The sequence below is a fragment of the Cyprinodon tularosa genome, unplaced genomic scaffold, assembly GCF_016077235.1.
Source record: "Cyprinodon tularosa strain WSP-4 unplaced genomic scaffold, ASM1607723v1 ctg867, whole genome shotgun sequence".
NCBI lineage: Eukaryota > Metazoa > Chordata > Actinopteri > Cyprinodontiformes > Cyprinodontidae > Cyprinodon > Cyprinodon tularosa.
Genome location: NW_024039637.1, coordinates 583,680 through 603,248, shown reverse-complemented (window position 1 = coordinate 603,248; position 19,569 = coordinate 583,680). Strand labels below are relative to the sequence as shown.

The 19,569-nt window shown below is 38.5% G+C and overlaps 1 pseudogene; it reads left to right on the top strand.

The window, feature by feature from the left end:
• The first annotated feature begins 14,773 nt into the window (after positions 1-14,773).
• On the top strand, positions 14,774-16,616 carry LOC119775345 (annotated as a pseudogene).
• Positions 16,617-19,569: the final 2,953 nt, after the last annotated feature.

Below are 19,569 nucleotides of genomic sequence, written 5' to 3'. Positions count from 1 at the left end.
CCTGGATTCTTGGAGGCCAAAGAACCCCGTCACAGTGACCCAAATCATCACTGTTACTGTTATTATATAGTAAATTAAATCATTACTGTTAAATTTTATTTAATTTACAATTGTTTATTTGAATTCTTATTCTGGATTAGTTGGAGACATACACTAGGCTATATCAGCCCCACCAAAAATATTTTTCACCAGACACCCCTGTACTGTATATATCCCAAGCACTTTTCTCTTCCTTTGGCGACGTCTTCTTTTTCGTTGACTATTTGAGCTGATGTAATGAGTACATTTTTCCACTGTGAGATCAATAAAGTCAATCAATCAATCAATCAAGCAGGAGAAGATGGATGGATGTTTTTTTTTTTATTTATCCTAATTTTGGTTGCAAAATTAGGATTTTCAGTTTATTTAGTTTTTTCTATTTTTAAAATCTTCAGTTTTAAAATTAATTTTTGTTTTTTTTTCCTTCAGCTTCACAATACGGTTTTCTAGATTCAAATAAAACGTTTCTGAACAAATATTATGGGTCCAATGTACAGATGTTCATCTACCTTCATGGGAACAACAGTTTTCTATTAGTTGAGTTTGAAGGTCTTCAGATCCAACCCCTATGCATTAGTCAGATGTTTGTGAAACGACAAAGCGTGACTGTTTTAGTCTGAAGAGTTTTAGATATCATCAAGGATGACAATAGGAAAATGATAAAGCTAGTTGGTCCTTTTGAACCTTTTATTTCTCAGGGCTCTTTGAAGGAATAGTACACCCAAAACATGATTAGCCTTCATTTTCTACTCACCCCCATGCTGAACAACACTCTGGAGTACTTTTTTGATATCTCAAATGCATCTGGAGATCTGGGAGGCTTCTTGCCGTCTGCTGACATTCAAATAATGGAGGTGTATGGTGCCCGAGACAGAAAGGTCCATAAAAGTCCACAAAAACCGTGTCAATATTCCTCCATACTGCTCGTCCAATGCATTCCAAGTGTCCTGAGTGGGTAGCATCCAGAATTTACTCGAAAAGAAGTCATTTAGAATGTTTTTAGAGCATAAACAGTAGTGTAAAGGATCTCCTGAAAGCGTGTTCACGAAAACCCTGGTCTCCTTACATTCACCTCCCTCAGCCACTCTTTCCCCATCTCCTCAATGAGGAGATGAGGAGTTCTGCATGGTGCATGGTGGTCTCAAAAGTCCGCAGTAACAACACACATAGGGCGCACCGCACCAAAGGGCACGCCGCACATTTTGAGGAGAAAAAAAGACGTTTATATGCACCTTATAGTTGTGAAAATACGGTATATGCTCCATTTCATCCTCTGGCATGGGAACTGGTTTAAAGCCTGTCTACCCAGCCCGGCTGCAGGTGCAATGGCAGAACAGTGAGCCTCCTGAGGTTTTCAACGACCCTGGTCGAGAAGAGATGGCTCATCAGCAGAGCAAGGAAAACACGACTGAAAAGGAATAGTAATATATGTGATATTTTTCTTTTTCCTCTTTGCTGCCTTAAGGTGAGCTAAATCCCTGTTGTTAGCCACCAGCGTTATACAGCGGTTTATCTGACAAACTACTGTACTCTAAACAATGTAAAAATGTTATGAATGCGTGTGGAATGATCCAGGTCTGCTCTTTCAGAAAACACAATTTAAGACTAACTGGTAGAGTTGTTTAGTTCATTGGTCAGTTTATTGATTGTTGTGGTGGAGGTGCAGGGATTTGACTGTGATCGGTCCGACATATGTCTGGCAGCTCCTGTCTCATTCAAAGGGGGGAAGATATGTGTTGTGTTCTGTACACGCCGAGATGTAGGAGGGGGGAGTTCGAGGGGTGTGTCATTTGTCTGTTTCGTTTTACACAGATGCATATATATATTATTTGTTTGTATCATAAAGCATCAAAACTGAGAGTTCTGACAATACATCTGTTTAATGACTGATGCTCATGGAGATGGGCGAACAGAGGGGAAAAATCTGCAACTGATCTCGTGGAATGTAAAAGGTCTTGGTAGTGCAGTAAAGAGGGGGAAGTTTTTAAACATCTGAAGTAGCTGGCTGCCTCAAATATGCCAGTCACCATTCACTTCACATGCGCGTAGTGTACCCATATTATTGAGAAAGAATATCCCAATTCAGGATATCTTATGTGTTGTTAGTGACCCTTTGGGCAGGTACCTGATGGTGACTGGCAGCATAAATTCAAAACCATTAACTTTCCTTAATATATATGGCCCAAATTCAGATGATCCTAATTTTTTTTTAGAAAAGTCTTTGACCTGCTTCCAGATGATAATTACTCAAACATAATAATAGCAGGGGACCTGACCTCTTACTTGATACATCATCTAAACGACCAGCATCAGAACTGACATCCACCAAACTTCTGAATAATCTCCTCAAATCAAGGAATATAGTTGATATTTGGAGGACTCAACATCCTACATGTAGAGAGTACACATTTTACTCACATGTGCATAACTCTTACAATAGGATTGATTATCTCCTAATAAGTAATCTTATCTCCCAATTGGCTGATTCTAAATACCAGAACATATTGATTTCTGATGATTGTCCCCTAGCTGTATCACTAAACCCGTCCTTTCCAAGGCAGGCATACTCCTGGCGACGTAATGCAAACCGTCTTAATGATGATTACTTTGTTGCAAACATAACCTCTAAATTAAAGGACTTTATAGAAATAAACGATATTGGTAAAGTATCTGTTCACAAGTGTGGGAAGAATGGAGCGGGAGATCGATAGACGGATCTGTGCTGCTGTTGAAATAATGCGGACGCTGCACCGGTCTGTCGTGGTGAAGAGAGAGCTGAGCGAAAAGGCAAAGCTCTCAATTTACCATTCAGTCTACGTTCCTACACTCACCTATGGTCATGAAATCTGGATCATGACAGAAATAATGAGATCCCGGATACAAGCGGCTGAAATGAGCTTCCTCCGCAGGGTGGCTGGGCTCTCCCTTAGAGATAGGGTGAGGAGGTTGGTCATTCAGGAGAGACTCAGTGTAGAGCCCGTTCTCCTACACATCGAGGAGTCAGTTGAGGTGGCTCGGACATCTTCTTCGGATGCCCCCTGGACGCCTCCCTTGGGAGGTGTTCCAGGCACGTCCCACCGGGAGGAGGACCAGGGGACGACCCAGGACACGCTGTAGAGACTACGTCTCTCAGCTGGCCTGGGAGCGCCTAGGGCTTCGCCCAACAGAGCTGGAGGAGGTGTCTGCGGAGAGGGAAGTCTGGGAGTCTCTGCTTAGTGTGCTGCCCCCGCGACCCAGTTCCGGATAAAGCGGGAGACGACGAGAACGAGAACTTCCGCAACTTAAACTGAATAAATTTGACAAGGACTATCTTAAATCTGACCTGACACTTCAAGAGGTCATAGAAGCGATAAAGTCTCTTTCATCTGGCAAAGCTGCCAGGCCGGACGGCTTTGGCTCTAATTTCTATAAGAAATTCTGTGACATTCTTGTGGCACTCTTGTTAAGAATGATATCTGCTTCTAAAAAGGATGGAAAACTGCCCAAAACTCTTTACGAGACTAACATTTCTCTCTTTCCTATAAAGGGGAGGGATAAAACCGATCCTGCTAACTTTAGACCAATTGCACTGCAAAATGTTGATCGCAACATAATCACAAAAATTTCCATCCTGACCAAACCGGGTTTATCCCTCGTAGACTGGAATCCCTTTCTGGAACACTTTTCAAGGGTCAGACTAACCTGAATAATCTATTTTATGGACCCTCCCCTCGGTTGCCCCCTAATGTGTGTATTCATTCTCATGTATATGTGTGCAATATACGTTAACTGTAATATTTCATGTTTCTATCTGTGCATCTGGGTTCTGTTTGTTTGTTCATCTGTATGTTCTAAACTTTGAAAACTTAAAATAGAAAAAAAAAATTTAAAAGGGGAGTTTTCCTCTCTACTGTCTCTACAAGCATGCTTGGTGTGAGGAATTGGCTTTGAGTCAATGAGTCGACGTAATCAGTTGGAGTTCTTTAGATAAAAAAAACTTTAAACCAATCAGACTGAATTGTCTCTATAAAGTGGCTTAAAGGAATAGTACACCCAAAACATGATTAGCCTTCATTTTCTACTCACCCCCATGCTGAACAACACTCTGGAGTACTTTTTTGATATCTCAAACGCATCTGGAGATCTGGGAGGCTTCTTGCTGTCTGCTGACATTCAAATAATGGAGGTCTATGGTGCCCGAGACAGAAAGGTCCATAAAAGTCCACAAAAAACGTGTCAATATTCCTCCATACTGCTCGTCCAATGTATTCCAAGTGTCCTGAGTGGGTAGCATCCAGAATTTACTCGAAACGAAGTCATTTAGAATGTTTTTAGAGCATAAACAGTAGTGTATAGGATTTCCTGAAAGCGCGCACATGCGCGCTCACGACGCTACGGAAGCCGGCATACCAAACCAGCGCATTCAGCTCGGCAAAGAACTCATGCTCTTCCTCAACACTGAAGTCCTCGGACATTTTTCTTTCGTTGTTTCTTTCTTTGCACAGGTAAACAGCACATTTCTTCTTCTACGCTTGCATTATTGGCAGAGCAGACGCTGAATGAGCACTTTCATCTGGCTTGGTCTGCCGGCTTCCGTAGCGTCGTGAGCGCGCATGTGCGCGCTTTCAGGAAATCCTATACACTATTGTTTATGCTCTAAAAACATTCTAAATGACTTCGTTTCGAGTAAGTTCTGGATGCTACCCACTCAGGACACTTGGAATACATTGGACGAGCAGTATGGAGGAATATTGACACGTTTTTTGTGGACTTTTATGGACCTTTCTGTCTCGGTCACCATAGACCTCCATTATTTGAATGTCAGCAGACAGCAAGAAGCCTCCCAGATCTCCAGATGCATTTGAGATATCAAAAAAGTACTCCAGAGAATTGTTCAGCATGGGGGTGAGTAGAAAATGAAGGCTAATCATGTTTTGGGTGTACTATTCCTTTAAGATGACATGAGTTGTGAATTGGTACTGTATAACTGAATTGAATGATAACAGAGGCTATGTTTTCAAAGGGTTTAAATTCCCCTGGATGACCGGTTAGAAAAAGAGCAGTTAAAAAAAGCACAGATTGTCTGTCATGAACATTATTTTCAAGCACAAGGATGTCTATAAGGGCACATGGCACAAGGACACCATAGACCGGATAGGTGTGACAGCAGCGTGTTTTCTAGTAGTTGTTCTCTGCTATCACTCTCCTGACAAAATATATGGATCTATGCCATGAACAATTGGACAATGTAGGCTGAAACAATCAATATAGATTAGAAACATGGCTTTACAATTATAATGAAATGGGATATATATATATATAAACACATTCATAGATTGTATGTTTTCTTTTTTGAAAAAAATAACACATAACAATAACAAAGTCTATTTATCAGCAAATTCAATAAAACAAATATACTTTACAAGGTTATTGAAAGCTTTAAAATGAGGTGGAGGATCTTCTTCTTTTGGTTTATTGGCGGTTGGCAACAAACTTTGAGTAGCATTACCGCCACTTACTGGTATGGAGTGTGGTTCTTGATGTATTTATCTATCAATCTATATATCTTTCTATATATATATATATCTATTTCTATCTATATATATACACATATCAGTACTTTACTCATCGATATCATAAAGACCCTCTATAATCAAATTATATGAAAGAATTTAGTTTCCTTTAAATATCTAATAACTATTTGTATTTGTTTACTCCCCAAATTCTTCCTCAAAATATCTAATAAATTTACCTTTTCCTTAATACATTCAAACTCTCTCTTCATAAATCTTCTCTCTCTTTCATATTTATTACATTCTATTATAACATGTTCTATTGTTTCATACTTTCCACAATAATCACATTGTCCAGTATTATGTTTTTGAATTTTAAAAAGTGTATAATTAAGTCCTGTATGTCCAAATCTTAACCTAGCTATCACTGTCTCCTCTTTTCTATTTCTTCTACCATTTCTCCTTTCTCTTACTGCCTTCTGAATTTTATAAAACCATCTTCCTGCTTTTTCTTCATTCCACGTTTTTTGCCATTTTTTCATCAGTTTCTCTTTAATAAAACTCTTTCCCTCAGATTTACTTGTTTTAACTGTAAAACTAATAGGAAACTGAATCGCCCTGTTTGCCATTTTATCTGCCCTCTCGTTTCCTTCTACTCCAATATATGCTGGAACCCAAAGAAATGTAACTATCAAACCCATTTTTGAATTCTGAATAATGTATAAACTATTTCTAAATAAAATGTCCATCCTACTATCTGATTGATTATATTTTATACTTAATAATACAGACCTTGAATCTGAACAAATGACTGATTTTAACGGTTTTATATCTTCTACCCATTGTAAAGCTAATAATATTGCCAACATTTCTCCTGTGTATACTGATAATCCATCTGTAATTCGTTTTCCTATTCTGATATTGAATTCTGTTACTACAAAAGCTATTCCTATTTTCCTATTTATTTTTTATGCATCTGTATAAATTTGAATATACTGATAATAATTGTTTAAATGTAAATGTACTGAATAATTATCTACGATATAAGATTTATCTTGTTTCATTTCCATTATTGCCATATCTACTATTGCCTCTGGTAGAATTCATGGTGGTATAATTGATATTGGTGTAGTTAAAGTAATTTCTAAATCATTCATTTTAAATTCTTTTATTTTATTTTCAATTGTCCATACAAAACTCCTCATTTCTTTCTTTTCTTTTTCCCAACGTGCAGCGGCGTAGGAAGCGGGGGGGACGGGGGGGACATGTCCCCCCCAATATAAAAGCCAGGTGGATATGTCCCCCCCAAAAATTGTACCGCAAAATATTAGATTTTGACATTTTTTTAACTAGCGTGCTTTTATTTTGAAGGCGCAGCATAGCGTTACGTCACTGTACTCCCCCTCCCCTCTCTGAACTGCTGAGTGTTTGAGCACTCAGTCAGCAGGGAGGGAAACGGCGACACAGAAATCAGAAACTTGTGAAAGAGGTAAAATAGTCTGTCGGGATGCTGCTATGAATATTGCCCATTTATAACGTTTTGTTTTTAGTTCACTTTCATATATAGAAACTGAATCTTTTTGGTTTAATCATCTTAGTCTTGTACGGAAGAGGATTAGGGCCACTGGAAAAAAAAAAAGTTAACTGATTTTTACATTTTTTTTTTAGTTTAACATGGGGAAAAAAGTCAGAATTCTGACTTTTCTCAGAATTCTGACTTTTTTCTTCTGACTTTTTTCTCAGAATTCTGACTTTAATCTCAGAATTCTGACTTTTTTCTCAGAAATCTGACAGATGATTAATATTTCTAATCAATTTACAGTGTTTTTATTTTTTTTCTGGGGGTACTTATACAGATACATAAAAACAAGTAGGTCTAACTAAAGAATAACCAGAATATATGTTTAGAGTAAAGATTGACTACTTGTGTTTACACAAGCACACAATTTCAAATCTGCTGAGCTTGCTGTGCAAGAAAATGTAAAATATACGTATAAAGAAATATAACAGGAAGTACTGCTAAAACATAAACTAAATGTTAATAATGTAGATATTGGTTTAAAAAATTCTTCAGATTTGGAAATTTGGAAGGAATACATAATTTTGAAATTAATCAACAAATCTGGTAAAAAAAAAAACAACAACAAAAAGAAATAAAAAAATAAAAGTTGCACTTTTTTACTTGAGGAATTTGTTGAATAACTTCATAATTATGAGTTTAACTAGTTGGAGGTAATGCTACACTTCTCTGTTTCCTGTCCTGCTCATAAAAGGTAAACATTATAAACCCACCATTCATTTTCTACACTATTTGGAAAACACAACACAAATGTAATATAACAAAAGTATGTTTAACAACAAACATGTTAGCATCCAGCCATAGCCATGTCTGTTTTAGAGACTAGCTCTCTTCTGCTCCTCCATTAATGAGGGGACCCCGCGGGCATGTAAAAAGTTGCCTAATTCCGTCATTTTCCACCAATGTGTCACTGGCCACCTCAAACAACTCACATCTTTGTCAGTGAAGCTGAGTGCTCCACATCTCTTCCTTCATGGTGCCCATCTACATTAAGATCCAAAATTCTGAGATTAAAGTCAGAATTCTGAGAAAAAAAAGTCAGAATTCTGACCTTTTTCCCGTATTAAACTGAAATAAAATTTAAAAATCACTTAACTTTTTTTTTTTTTTTTCAGTGGCCCTAATCCTCTTCCGTAGTCTTGGGCTGATCACTCATCCAATATTTAACTGCTAACTTTCTCTAGACGTTTGCTACGCTAGCCAAAATGTTTTTTTTTTATATATATCTCATTTCAGTACAATGCCACCACCAACTAAAAGGCTGAAACAGCAGTAGGACTTACTCAGCTTTTTTTAAAAAGAGAAACGTCAGTGTGAGTTACAGTCACCTAACACAACTTGTGTTGAAATTAGCCCGATCTGGGCGTGCGTTTAACGAGGATTTTTTTATTTTTTGCGTGGTTTTGATTCGCCGAAATGGACAGATGTTATACCTGCCGCGCTCCTGATCGTTAGTTAAAACCACAGGGAGAATTAATTATAATTCTTAGCAGCGGCGGTCGCATTGGTTGTGCAGCAGTCCACTGCACAACCACTAATTAACCAACTAGTTAACTTCTGCACCTTTATTTCCTCAAATAAACTGCTGGCTCCTCTTTTTAGACGATAAACAGATTAACACAACATTGACAACTCTGTCAACTCTGTTTTCTCTGTTCTGTACTGCAAACTGGAATTAAAGACGCCATTTTTACCAAAGGTCTTGACAGACTGGCGACCTGTCTAGGGTGTACCCCGCACCAGCACCTCCCGACCCCACTAAGGGACAGGGTGTACAGAAAATGGAAGGATGGATGGATTTCTACCAAAGGTTGATAATGCGTTTTTGAACCAGATGCTTCATAGCGCCCTGTCCATAATTCTTCAACACACTGTCAGCTCCCTCTGTCAGTCAACCTATATAAATTCATTTTTGACCATTATTGCAAGTTTGACAAAATAAAACATATCAAACTTTGCACATGTGTGGCTTAGTGAATTGTTTTTAATCAAACTGAAATATTTGATTTTCTAGTGTGATGCAGACACTAAATATGCTAAGGGTTGAAGCCCTTGAAAGACATCTCCCTTTGCTTAATAAAAGACTCCAGTCATTTTGTTTGGTGATATGCTCACATCTTATGAACAAATGCATTATGTACATTTTAAATGCATTATTTTTGCAAGACACATTTATAAAGGAATAAAGTAAAAGATTAAATAGCCTTTTTTTTTTAAGTAGCGTACTTAAGATATGTTTCTGTTGAATACGAATCTCAGATTTCCGACATGTGTCCCCCCCAATAGTAAACATATTCCTACGCCCTTGCCAACGTGGATTTAAAATTTCCTGAGTTGGATGATCTAAGCTATTACCTTTTAAATTCAACCAATAATTTATTTCTAGTTTTGTTCTTCTTAAATCTAACGGCATTTCTCCCATTTCTACTTCCATTGCTGCTGTTGGTGTGGTTTTAAATGCTCCAGTACACAATCTTAGTGCCTGATGTTGGATAATGTCTAATTTAGTCAGATGTGTTTTAGCTGCTGAACCGTACACTAAACAACCAAAGTCTATGTTGGATCTTATCATACTTGTGTAAATCTGTTTTAGTGATTGCCTATCTGCTCCCCAGTCACTGCCAGCCAAGCATCTCATAATATTGAAAATCTTCTTATATTTATCAACAACTTTTTGAATATAATATTCCATTTTAATTTTTCGTCAAACCATAATCCTAAGAATTTTATACACTTTACTTGTTCTAATCCTTGGCTATATAGTTTTAATTTTATTTCCCTGTTTATTTTTTTCTGATTAAATATCATTACTTTTTTTTTTTCCAACTGAAAACTTAAATCCCCAATGCAACGCCCATTTCTCTGTTTCAATAATAACCTCTTGTAATTTTTTTACAATAAAATCTAAATTTTTCCCTATTTTCCAAACAGCTCCATCATCTGCAAAAAGAGAGCATCCCATTCCTTTTCCAATATCTTTAAACACATCATTTATCATGATTGAGAACAGTAATGGCCTTATGATACTACCCTGCGGAGTTCCATTAAGTGGGGGGTCTTAAAGTGGATCTCCTGCTTTATGGATCCAGTGAAGGTGTTTTAGGAGAACCAACTATCAGCCGGAGGTTATCTTTAGCTTAGCATGTTGATCTCCTCTAAGCAGTTTTCCAATCAGATGAGGCTAAAATCCACAGTGTGCATCATCAGGGAATCGTTTCTATCAGGTGTTTCCTACCTATCCGGTGTAAGATGATCCGGGGGATCCTGGTGAAATCCAGCAGTAGATGTTGATCGTCCATCTTTTCCTCCGAATTGACCAAACTCCCTTTAAACTCCGTGAATGTTTCTTCAGCAGGAGTTAACTGCTCGGTGATAAACTCTCCTTGAAGCTGGACTGAAGACATTCTCACTGCAAACACTCCCAGATTATCAGCCTCTCTACAATGACTCCACACACAAGCTAAGCTAATGCTGCTAATGCTACCCGATCCCTACTAGCAGCTCATTGCGCATGCGCAGCTACATCTACTTCCGGGTCAACCTCGATGTTAAATTACATTGATTCCCCCTATAAAACAAACAGTAAACGAACAAAACTAGAATTATTTAAAGGACAATAATGTTTTACCTGAGAATATAAATGAATTAATAGGCCGCTGGTAGAACAAAGTGCTGTGACGTCACCAGCTGCCATATTGGTACTCCCTAGTTGGTCCAGTCAAAATGTAAACATTGGCTCTGTTCGAAAACCTGGGCTGCATCCTCTAAGGACGCGGTCTACGTAGACTGGATCCTTCGAAATCCGTGAAAATAAGGAGACCGGAAGAGTTTTGGCTGTGAATTCGAACAGGCCTACCCTTCGGCGGGTTTTATGCTCTGTTGCTTAGCAACCGTGAAATTAAAACACAAAGCAGGAAAAGTATGAAAACCGAAGTTTTCTAAACAGTTTATTTATTTTTTATTATAAAGTGAACAAAGACTACACTCACAAGAATCCAGAATGGAATAAAGGTTCCAACCACCGGTAGCAGGAACAAATAAAATCAAATGTAATGATAGAAACCTTAGTCAGTTAAATAACCTGCTGCTGTCATTCTGCACATCTCTGATGTTGCTGCTATTTTCAAATATCCATTACTGTAAAAATGTCCATAGCTGCATATTGGTTATTAATTCTCCAGTTTTATATCGTTAAAACACTTTACAGTATTTTATTGTTTATATTTTAACTCTTCCCTATTATGTTATTCTTATACATTTTTCTACGGTCCTCATTTGTGTGACCATTTTCAATAATCTTTCTGCTGCTGTAAATTTGCCCATTGTGGGACAATAAAGGGATTTTCTATTATATTCTATAAAAGGGGTAGAAAGATATAAGTAAATCTAGACAATGTATTTATAAAAAATATATCTGCAAAATCTCTAATATTCAACAACAAAAAATACTTAGTTAAGCACATTGTGCAAAACAGCAATAAAAAAATTAAACTCCTATCCGATTTATAGTCCCCACCCTGCAGATATATTAGAATCTGTCCTTAAATTCCAGCCAAACCCATTTACACAGTAATAGATAAAAACCTTTAGATAAATCAAACATTACCGCCACATATCTGACTCTATAACCATTAAAACAACTATTTTCATTCATTTCAGACGGAACTATTCACAGACTGGATTATATTAAACTGAACTTCCCATTTTCACCACTGTTCGGCGCCAAGTTTCTTTCCTCTGATCACGGAGCAAATCCCGGCTTGCTTGGTCTCGCAATGAATCCTGGGTTAACCAAGGATACAGAGGATACATTGGACCCGTCCTTCAAATCCGGCAAAAAGAAGGACGCATTTTAAGGCCGCATAACAAGGACTTTTGGAATCCGACCAGACCTCGGCGCCGCGCTGTGACGTAATCGGCCTTCGAATCTGGCCTTCTAAGGACGCGTCCTAGGTTTTTGAACAGAGCAAAGGTGTTGGCATCAGATGTATATAAACCGGAAAAACTTTTGAGGAGCCGACCCAAACTGCTTCCACATTTACAGAATAAATAAAACAGAACAGAACTAAAAAAATTAAAAATAACAAATAAACAAAGCACAAACAAGAAAAAAGAAAAAAAGAGAAAATACAAGCACACATACATTAGCGGTGTCTCATCAGCTCCAGAATGTTTATCAGATAATACAGTTCTGCATCTTGTTCTTTGTCCATTAATTTTAGAGATAAGAAGAGGTTGCAGAGTTCCTTGTGAAAAGAGGGGAAAGCTGGTTTGACTTTAAGAAAACGACATTAGTGAAAAACTTGCCCATGATGATTATTATATTTAGTAGTCTTTAAAATTTCCTTTCTTTTTTAAGAGTCCCAAAAATAACATCTTTCTTAGAGAATTCAGGTAAGTTTGGAATTTTGAGGAAAAGCCAGTAGAGCTCATCATCCCTCAAAGCTTTGCAGTCCATACATTCATAGAAAAGATGTTCAGTAGAGTCAATATCACCGTCATAGAATAAATAGTTCTAATAATATTTTGAAATTCACCTTTGGTTATCTGCAAGTTATATTTAATTCTGAATTCTTCATAAGACATAATCCCTCCATTATTGAACAAATGCATCACAGACCAAACACCTTGTTCTAGCCAGAGACGTGCAAAGATTGATTTATTCACTTTTATGTAACGCCAATTCCACAAGGGAGCATTGTGTGGGCTGTAGTTATGTTTATAAATTAATCTTTAATATGATCAAATCTGGAATATGGAACCATAATTGATTTTGATTTATTAAAATAAAAACAAAGCCAATTAATTTTCTTAGTGCTATTCATGCTGTCAAATTCAATAGCTTGTAGTCCTCCTTTTTCAAATTGTTTAATTAAATTACCTTTTTTGATATAGTGAGTTTTTTGTTTCCATCCTGTTGATAAATTTGATTGCTGAACTGGATATTTCTAATGTATCTGCAGGGTAGATAAGTCTGGAAATACTTTCCATTTTGGTGAGAAATATAGTTTTACATTTTTGAAGTTTCTCGCAAATATTCAAATTTTCTAAGTCAGATTTATTTTTATTTATAAGCACACCCAGATATTTAACACTGGATTTTATAGGAATATTAAAAGGACCAGATGTTGGACAGTTTTTTAGAGGCAAAATTTCACTTTTGTTTAAATTTAATTTAAGTCCTGAAGCCTTTGAGAATGTTTCAATCAATTTAAGGTTATAGTCAATTAAGTTCAGAATAAGGTGGATATAATTATGTATAGAGCTAACTTTTATAAACCCAGATTGAGTGTCCGAAATAATTTTGGATATGCCTGATTTTACCCTTTAGTAAAAATGTGGGTTGAAAGCTTGTAATCATTATTTAATAGAGTTATTGGTCTTAAATTATCAAGAAGTGTTGGATCTTTTCCACCTTTGGGAATCAGCGTGATGACACCTTGTTTCATAGTGTGGGTTAAGCAGCCGTGTTCTAATAGTTCTGTAAGCATTCCAAACACAAGGGTTCTGATGTGATCCCAAAAATGTTTATAAAAATGACTTGTTAGACCATCACAGCCTGGAGCTTTGTCCTTGGATAAAGCAACCAAAGCTTTATCCAATTCCTCTATGGTGATGTCTGCTTCTCACATCAGCTTAAAATTGTCACCAATTTTTGGAATCAAGTGTTGAATAGAATGATAGAATGATTCTGCCATGGAGTTATTATATGCAGAAGAATATAAATTGCTATAAAAAGTAAAACATTTCTTTGGATATTAATTTCGAGTCAGTGCATGGTTCATTATTAATTTGCAAGCAATTTATTGCCTTTCTTTTTTTGTCTAATTGTTTCTAATCTGCAGAAATATGCAGTACTTTTCTCACCATCTTCATTCCACTCAGCTCGGGACCTCAAATATGCTCCTTTGGCTTTTTTAGTTTAAAAATCATCTAATTCAGATTGTAGAACTTTTTTGCGCTGCTTGTCATCTTCATTAAAAAACGGTTTAGAGCTAAGTTCTTGAATGATTTCTAATTCCTTTTCCTTATTTTGCATAGCTATTAATTTACTGTGTTTGATTGAGATTTGGCGGACTTTAAATCTAAACAATTCCCATATTTTTCGTGTAAGAATTAAGATTTTTAACGCTACAGATTAAATTGAGATGCTCCAGGATTTCATCATTAAGCTTTTCATTGTTAAGCAGAGTGGAGGTAAACTTCCAGTAACCTTTGTTACGGGATTTTTCCAATTGAGTTGTGATAGTTGTCTGAGAATGTGTTTTGCGACATACACTTTATGGCAGAGATTTTACGACAGTGAAGTGTTTTTATTGCAGGGACTGTTTCTTCTTCGGACCTGTGTTAAGAGAGCACCTGTTGAATAAAAGCCGAGAGCTGAAACAACAACAAGGAACTCAGTATTTTAGAATAAATGAGTAAGCTTATTACATGATGTCAGAACTGGCGGAGCTATGGCAAAGATTCAACCACCGGAGAGTTTTTGTTTCAAGAACCCAGCGGAGTGGCCTGATTGGAAAAAAAAAACAGTTTTACTGTTACAGGATGCCAACTAAACTGGATAAAGAGGATGGTGTGGTACAAGTGAGCACGCTGGTTTATGCACTCGGTAAAGAAGCGGAGAACATACTGAGCTCTTTCACCTACTGAGAGGGTGAAAATGAAGATCAGTATGGCAAAGTTTGATGCCTACTTTATTCCGAGAGGCAACGTTATCCACGAACGGGCTTGTTTCAACCAGAGAGTGCAGCATGTTGGCGAATGCGTAGAGACATTTATCCGAGCTCTGTACGAACTGTCAGAGCAATGTGACTTTGGTGTGAACCGAGATTAACACATTAGGGACCGGATCGTGGTCGGCATCTCGGACAAAGAGTTGTCACAGAAGCCACAGCTCATCCCGAAACTCACTTTGGAGGTGACGGTACAGGAGGTATGGCAGTTCGAGGAGGTGAAAACACAGGTTAACAAGCAGGGAGAGCCTCATTCGAAAACTTCCCCAGACGTAAGCCGTCCCACACCCTGTGATCCCACACACACAATCCTATTGGTCTACTGTACTTCCTGTAACGTAACCTGCGTAAAGCATTAACCCTTAATGCACTGTATTCAGATACACCACAGGCACCTTCCTCCTAAAGCGATCAGAGAGCAGTATGCCCTTGGAATAGTGACGCTCTTAATTTCATGGCGTCTCAAAACAATTCAAAGGCAGATTAGAAGAGGATCTCTTGTGGCACCAAGTAGCTCCAAAGAGATTTTATGCGGAGGCCCAAATAGTCAGAGAAATGCGATCGTCGAAAGATAGCTAAATGGAGATGCCTGCCAGGAAGCCATGTCGCTGCTTAACCACACCACACACAGATCCCTGATCTTTCAAAAGATGAACACCGTCAGAAACTTATTAGAGATGCCAGTGGAAGAACAGACATTCTGACTATGTTGCCCAGATTTCTGGACACAAAAGGATTAGTAACTCTTCAAATGAGTTAAAATCTTTAAATATGGGGTTATTTCCAGTGATGATTGTTGGATTTCTGCTTTTTATTATAGATTGATCAAGACTTCAGTCTTTTATTTAATGAAGAAACCTCCTCCAGACCGCTGCAGAAGTGGGATGTGTTCTTCAAGCCAAATGTCAGCAAAGAGGCCAAGCGTCTCACTTCAACACCTGAGTTGAGAAGTTTGGTGCAGTCAGCAGAAGTCCCTTAAGGAGATGACCAGGATACGGCATCTAGTAAGTACCAAAGTATATCTGAACATGGTTGACTGTAGTGTAGAGTATTCAACACTGGCTCTATGTTGTCAAAGTTCTGACACTAAATTATATGAATCTGTCATCAGCCTATGACCAAGAAATGGCCTCCTTGTTACTGGTCCTACATCTCCTTCCACCACCACCTGGAGGACAGAAGTCTCCAAAAATCAGTGCATGTGATGCAGTTGAGACTTGTTGTCTTTCACAAGGTAATTAAATAAAAAAATGTACATTAATTTTTCCCTTTGCTTTTATAGACATGTATAAATACTGGTGGTAATTACGCATCTTTGAAGATGTCTGTTAGACATGAATTTCTTTTGTTAGATAATTGAAGCTTTTTTTCTAATGGTTGTAGCTCTTTGTCTAATTTCTTATTTTTTGCTTTATTTTTTTTAAATCTTAGTCATGCTGCAGTTTAGAGGAACATCTCCGGGGTCAACAGGGTCTCCAGCCATACCTCCTTGCTGTTGTGCGTCAGAAGAGCAAGATTGACAGCTTCTACATAGTCATGGATAAATACCTCATCCCATGCCAGGCAAACCGCTCTCTGGGAGCATTTGATGAGTTGTTCAAAGCACATTTTGTGTTCAATGTCTCTTATGATGTTGCATTATTGAGTTTTTATACATTTCTGCAGACAACAGTGTATAACATTGATGTAGGCAAAATGAAGAAATCACCCAGAGTCAGAGACTTAAGAGCGAGGCTGCTTAACCAGCCCCTTGTGCTCTCCTGTGAGTAAGTCAAGCTAAAAATGTTGAGATGCTTTATATGTCAGAACCTGTATCCAAGCAGCCAGCAGTTGATTTCACATTTAAGAGTTGAACATAGTTACTATCCTGGACCAAAGTTCAAATTGTTTTGTTCTCAACAAGGCTGCAGGCATCAGTTTCTGACATATGCAGGTTTTAGAAAGCATCTTAATAATGTTCATAGTAACATTCAGCACATCTCACAGAGTTTAACCATTCCAAGTTCATCCTCTTGTAATCCAGTTGTAACATATCAAGCAGATGATTTGAATGACCAGCTAGCCCCCCTAAATCAGTCCTGTTCTTCTGATTCACCTCACGAGAGCACTCCCTCACAGATTTCTAAAGATCAAACTAAAGAGATGTGTTCATCTAGCTAAATTACAAGGCAGTGGAATCTCTGGCAGTCTAGTGTCCTCAATAGTGGGGGATTTAGAACAACTAATGAATGAGATTCACTTCAAAGCAAAGCAGACTGCTATTTCTGCATTACCCATGACTGATCCTAATATTTCTGCGATAAATGAGTCATTCGAACACTTTGAAAACCCATTCACAAACTTAAATACAGAATGGAAACGAAACAAATATTTCAACCTAAATGGGGTGTTGTCAATCCAGTGGAGATAACACTAGAAGTAAGATATGACAGTAGACGAAATCAGAAAACTGGTACATATGATCATGTACCTGTGAAGGAAACGTTTGTATATGTGCCGATATTGGAAACATTACAGTTCATGTGCAGAACTCAGGAAATCTGTGCTTTACTTAGGCGAGAGTGTGGATCAGAGACACTTACGCAGACTTTTCTGATGGAAGCTATTATAAAACACATCCTTTGTTTTCAGCAAAAAAAGATGCCTTACAAATTCAGATATTTTATGATGTTTTTAAACCAGCCAACCCTCTGGGTTCTAAACGTGGAATTCCCAAAAATGGCAGTCTTTACTTTGTTCTAAGAAACCTTCCTCCTAAATTTAATTCAGTTTTGATGAATATTCATTTGATATCACTATTTCATGTACAAGATCTCCATAAATATGGTTTTGATGCTATTCTGGAGCCATTTTTGAAAGATCTAAAAAATCTAGAAATGTTGGGAGCTGGAGAAGTTCCACCTTTCTCCAGCAGAGTCCGCCGTGGATCCTTCTGAGTGAGCCTCCTGCACAGCTGCAGCCCATCAAGATCATCAGAGGATCCACTATGTAAGCTGTCTTCAGACCTTGCCTCAACGCCGCAGTGTTGATCCAGTTGGTCAGCGCCTAAGCCTAGACTCTCAGTGTATCTTTGTGACTTTGAATCCAGCCTGGATTCTAACCGTTGTGTCTATCTTCCAGGAAACCTGTTTCTCCTCTGTGAAGCTCTGGAAGAGCTAACCTGCCGAGCCGACCCTCAGAGCCAAACCCGAAGAACCACAGTGAACTTCCATGCAGCTCAGGACTAAGAGCTGGAAAACCCAAAGCCAAGGTCTACTCAGAATTAGACATAAGACGCTGAAGCAGCAAGCGGACTCTGCTGATCAACTCCTCTTCAGATCCAACAGTGACCCTCCCAAAGCTAACCTCAAGAACCCTCAAGGTACAATCAGTAATAATCAAGAAAGCAAGCTCCAACGTGCAACGCTAACTGAACTGTCTCTCACTCAGACTCCGGTGAACCAGTATCCAGGCCCGAACCAGAACCAGTATATTCAGTGTGCTTGTGTTCAAATAAACTTGTTGAACTTTTATTCCTGTGTCCGTCAGTGGTGTTCTGCATAATTGGGTCACTCTTAGAGTACCCATCATGACAGAACACTGCGGCCAAACTCAAGGCCCAGCAGATCACCTCACCCGTCGATTGGAGGAGCAGGAGGCCCAAATTCAAGGACAAACCCAAACGCTCCATGAGTTATATCGCTTGGTTGATACTCATAACCATATGCTTCAGAGCTATGCTAACTACTTGAACAGCGCTAATGCTGCACCGGCACCTCAACCATTTCCGGGTCCAGTTCCACCTCCGAGGTCACCAGCAGTGACGCCATCCGAGTTCCGCCCAAGTCTTCCAGAGAGATTTTCTGGTAACATGAAAGATTGCAAAGGATTTTTATTTCAGTGTCGTTTGATTTTCCAGAACTCTCCAGGCAGCTTTTCCTCGGATTACAAAAAGATAACCTTCATCCTTTCTCAGCTAACAGGAAGAGCCTTGGAGTGGGCTCAGGCAAGATTTGCCACCGACGATAGCCTTAATTGTTATTACTCTGATTTCATCTCCGAATTTACTCAAGTTTTCAATCAAGAAACTGATCAAACAATTGACTCTCGAGCTCTTTTCAATTTAAAGCAGGGAAATTCTTCTGTGGCTGAATTTTCCATCAACTTCCGGGTTAAAACGGCAGCTTCCAGATGGAACCAAAGCGCTCTGAAGGGAGCCTATTTCATGGCTTTAAATGAGCACATTAAGGATGAGCTCGCAACTCTTGACGAACCAGCTACCCTCGAAGAATTAATTCGTCTTACGATCAGATTGGATAATAGAATCCGTGCCAGAAACAGTTCTAAAAAGCAGGGGACACTTTCCTCTGCCTCACATAACGTGACTGTTTGTTCTTCCCCCACAGAGCAGCTGCCCATACAGAGACCTAAGGCCCAGTCTCTCCCTCTGCCTATTCAGGCCTCTCATTCGGGTGAAAGAGATGTCGAACCCATGCAGGTGGGACACACCAGGCTCACCCCTGAGGAGAGACAAAGACGTTTTCTAAGCAAATTATGCATTTACTGTGGTGAGAGTGGACACTTCATCGCTTCCTGCCCGGCTAAATCAAAAGCCTGGGCCCGCCAGAGGATTTGAGGAGTCTGGCGGGCCAAATTAACACTAAGAAATCTCCTCGACTGTTGCTTCCTGCCACGTTGTTTTGTGCTAACCAAAGCCTCTCCTTTTCTGCATTCATCGATTCAG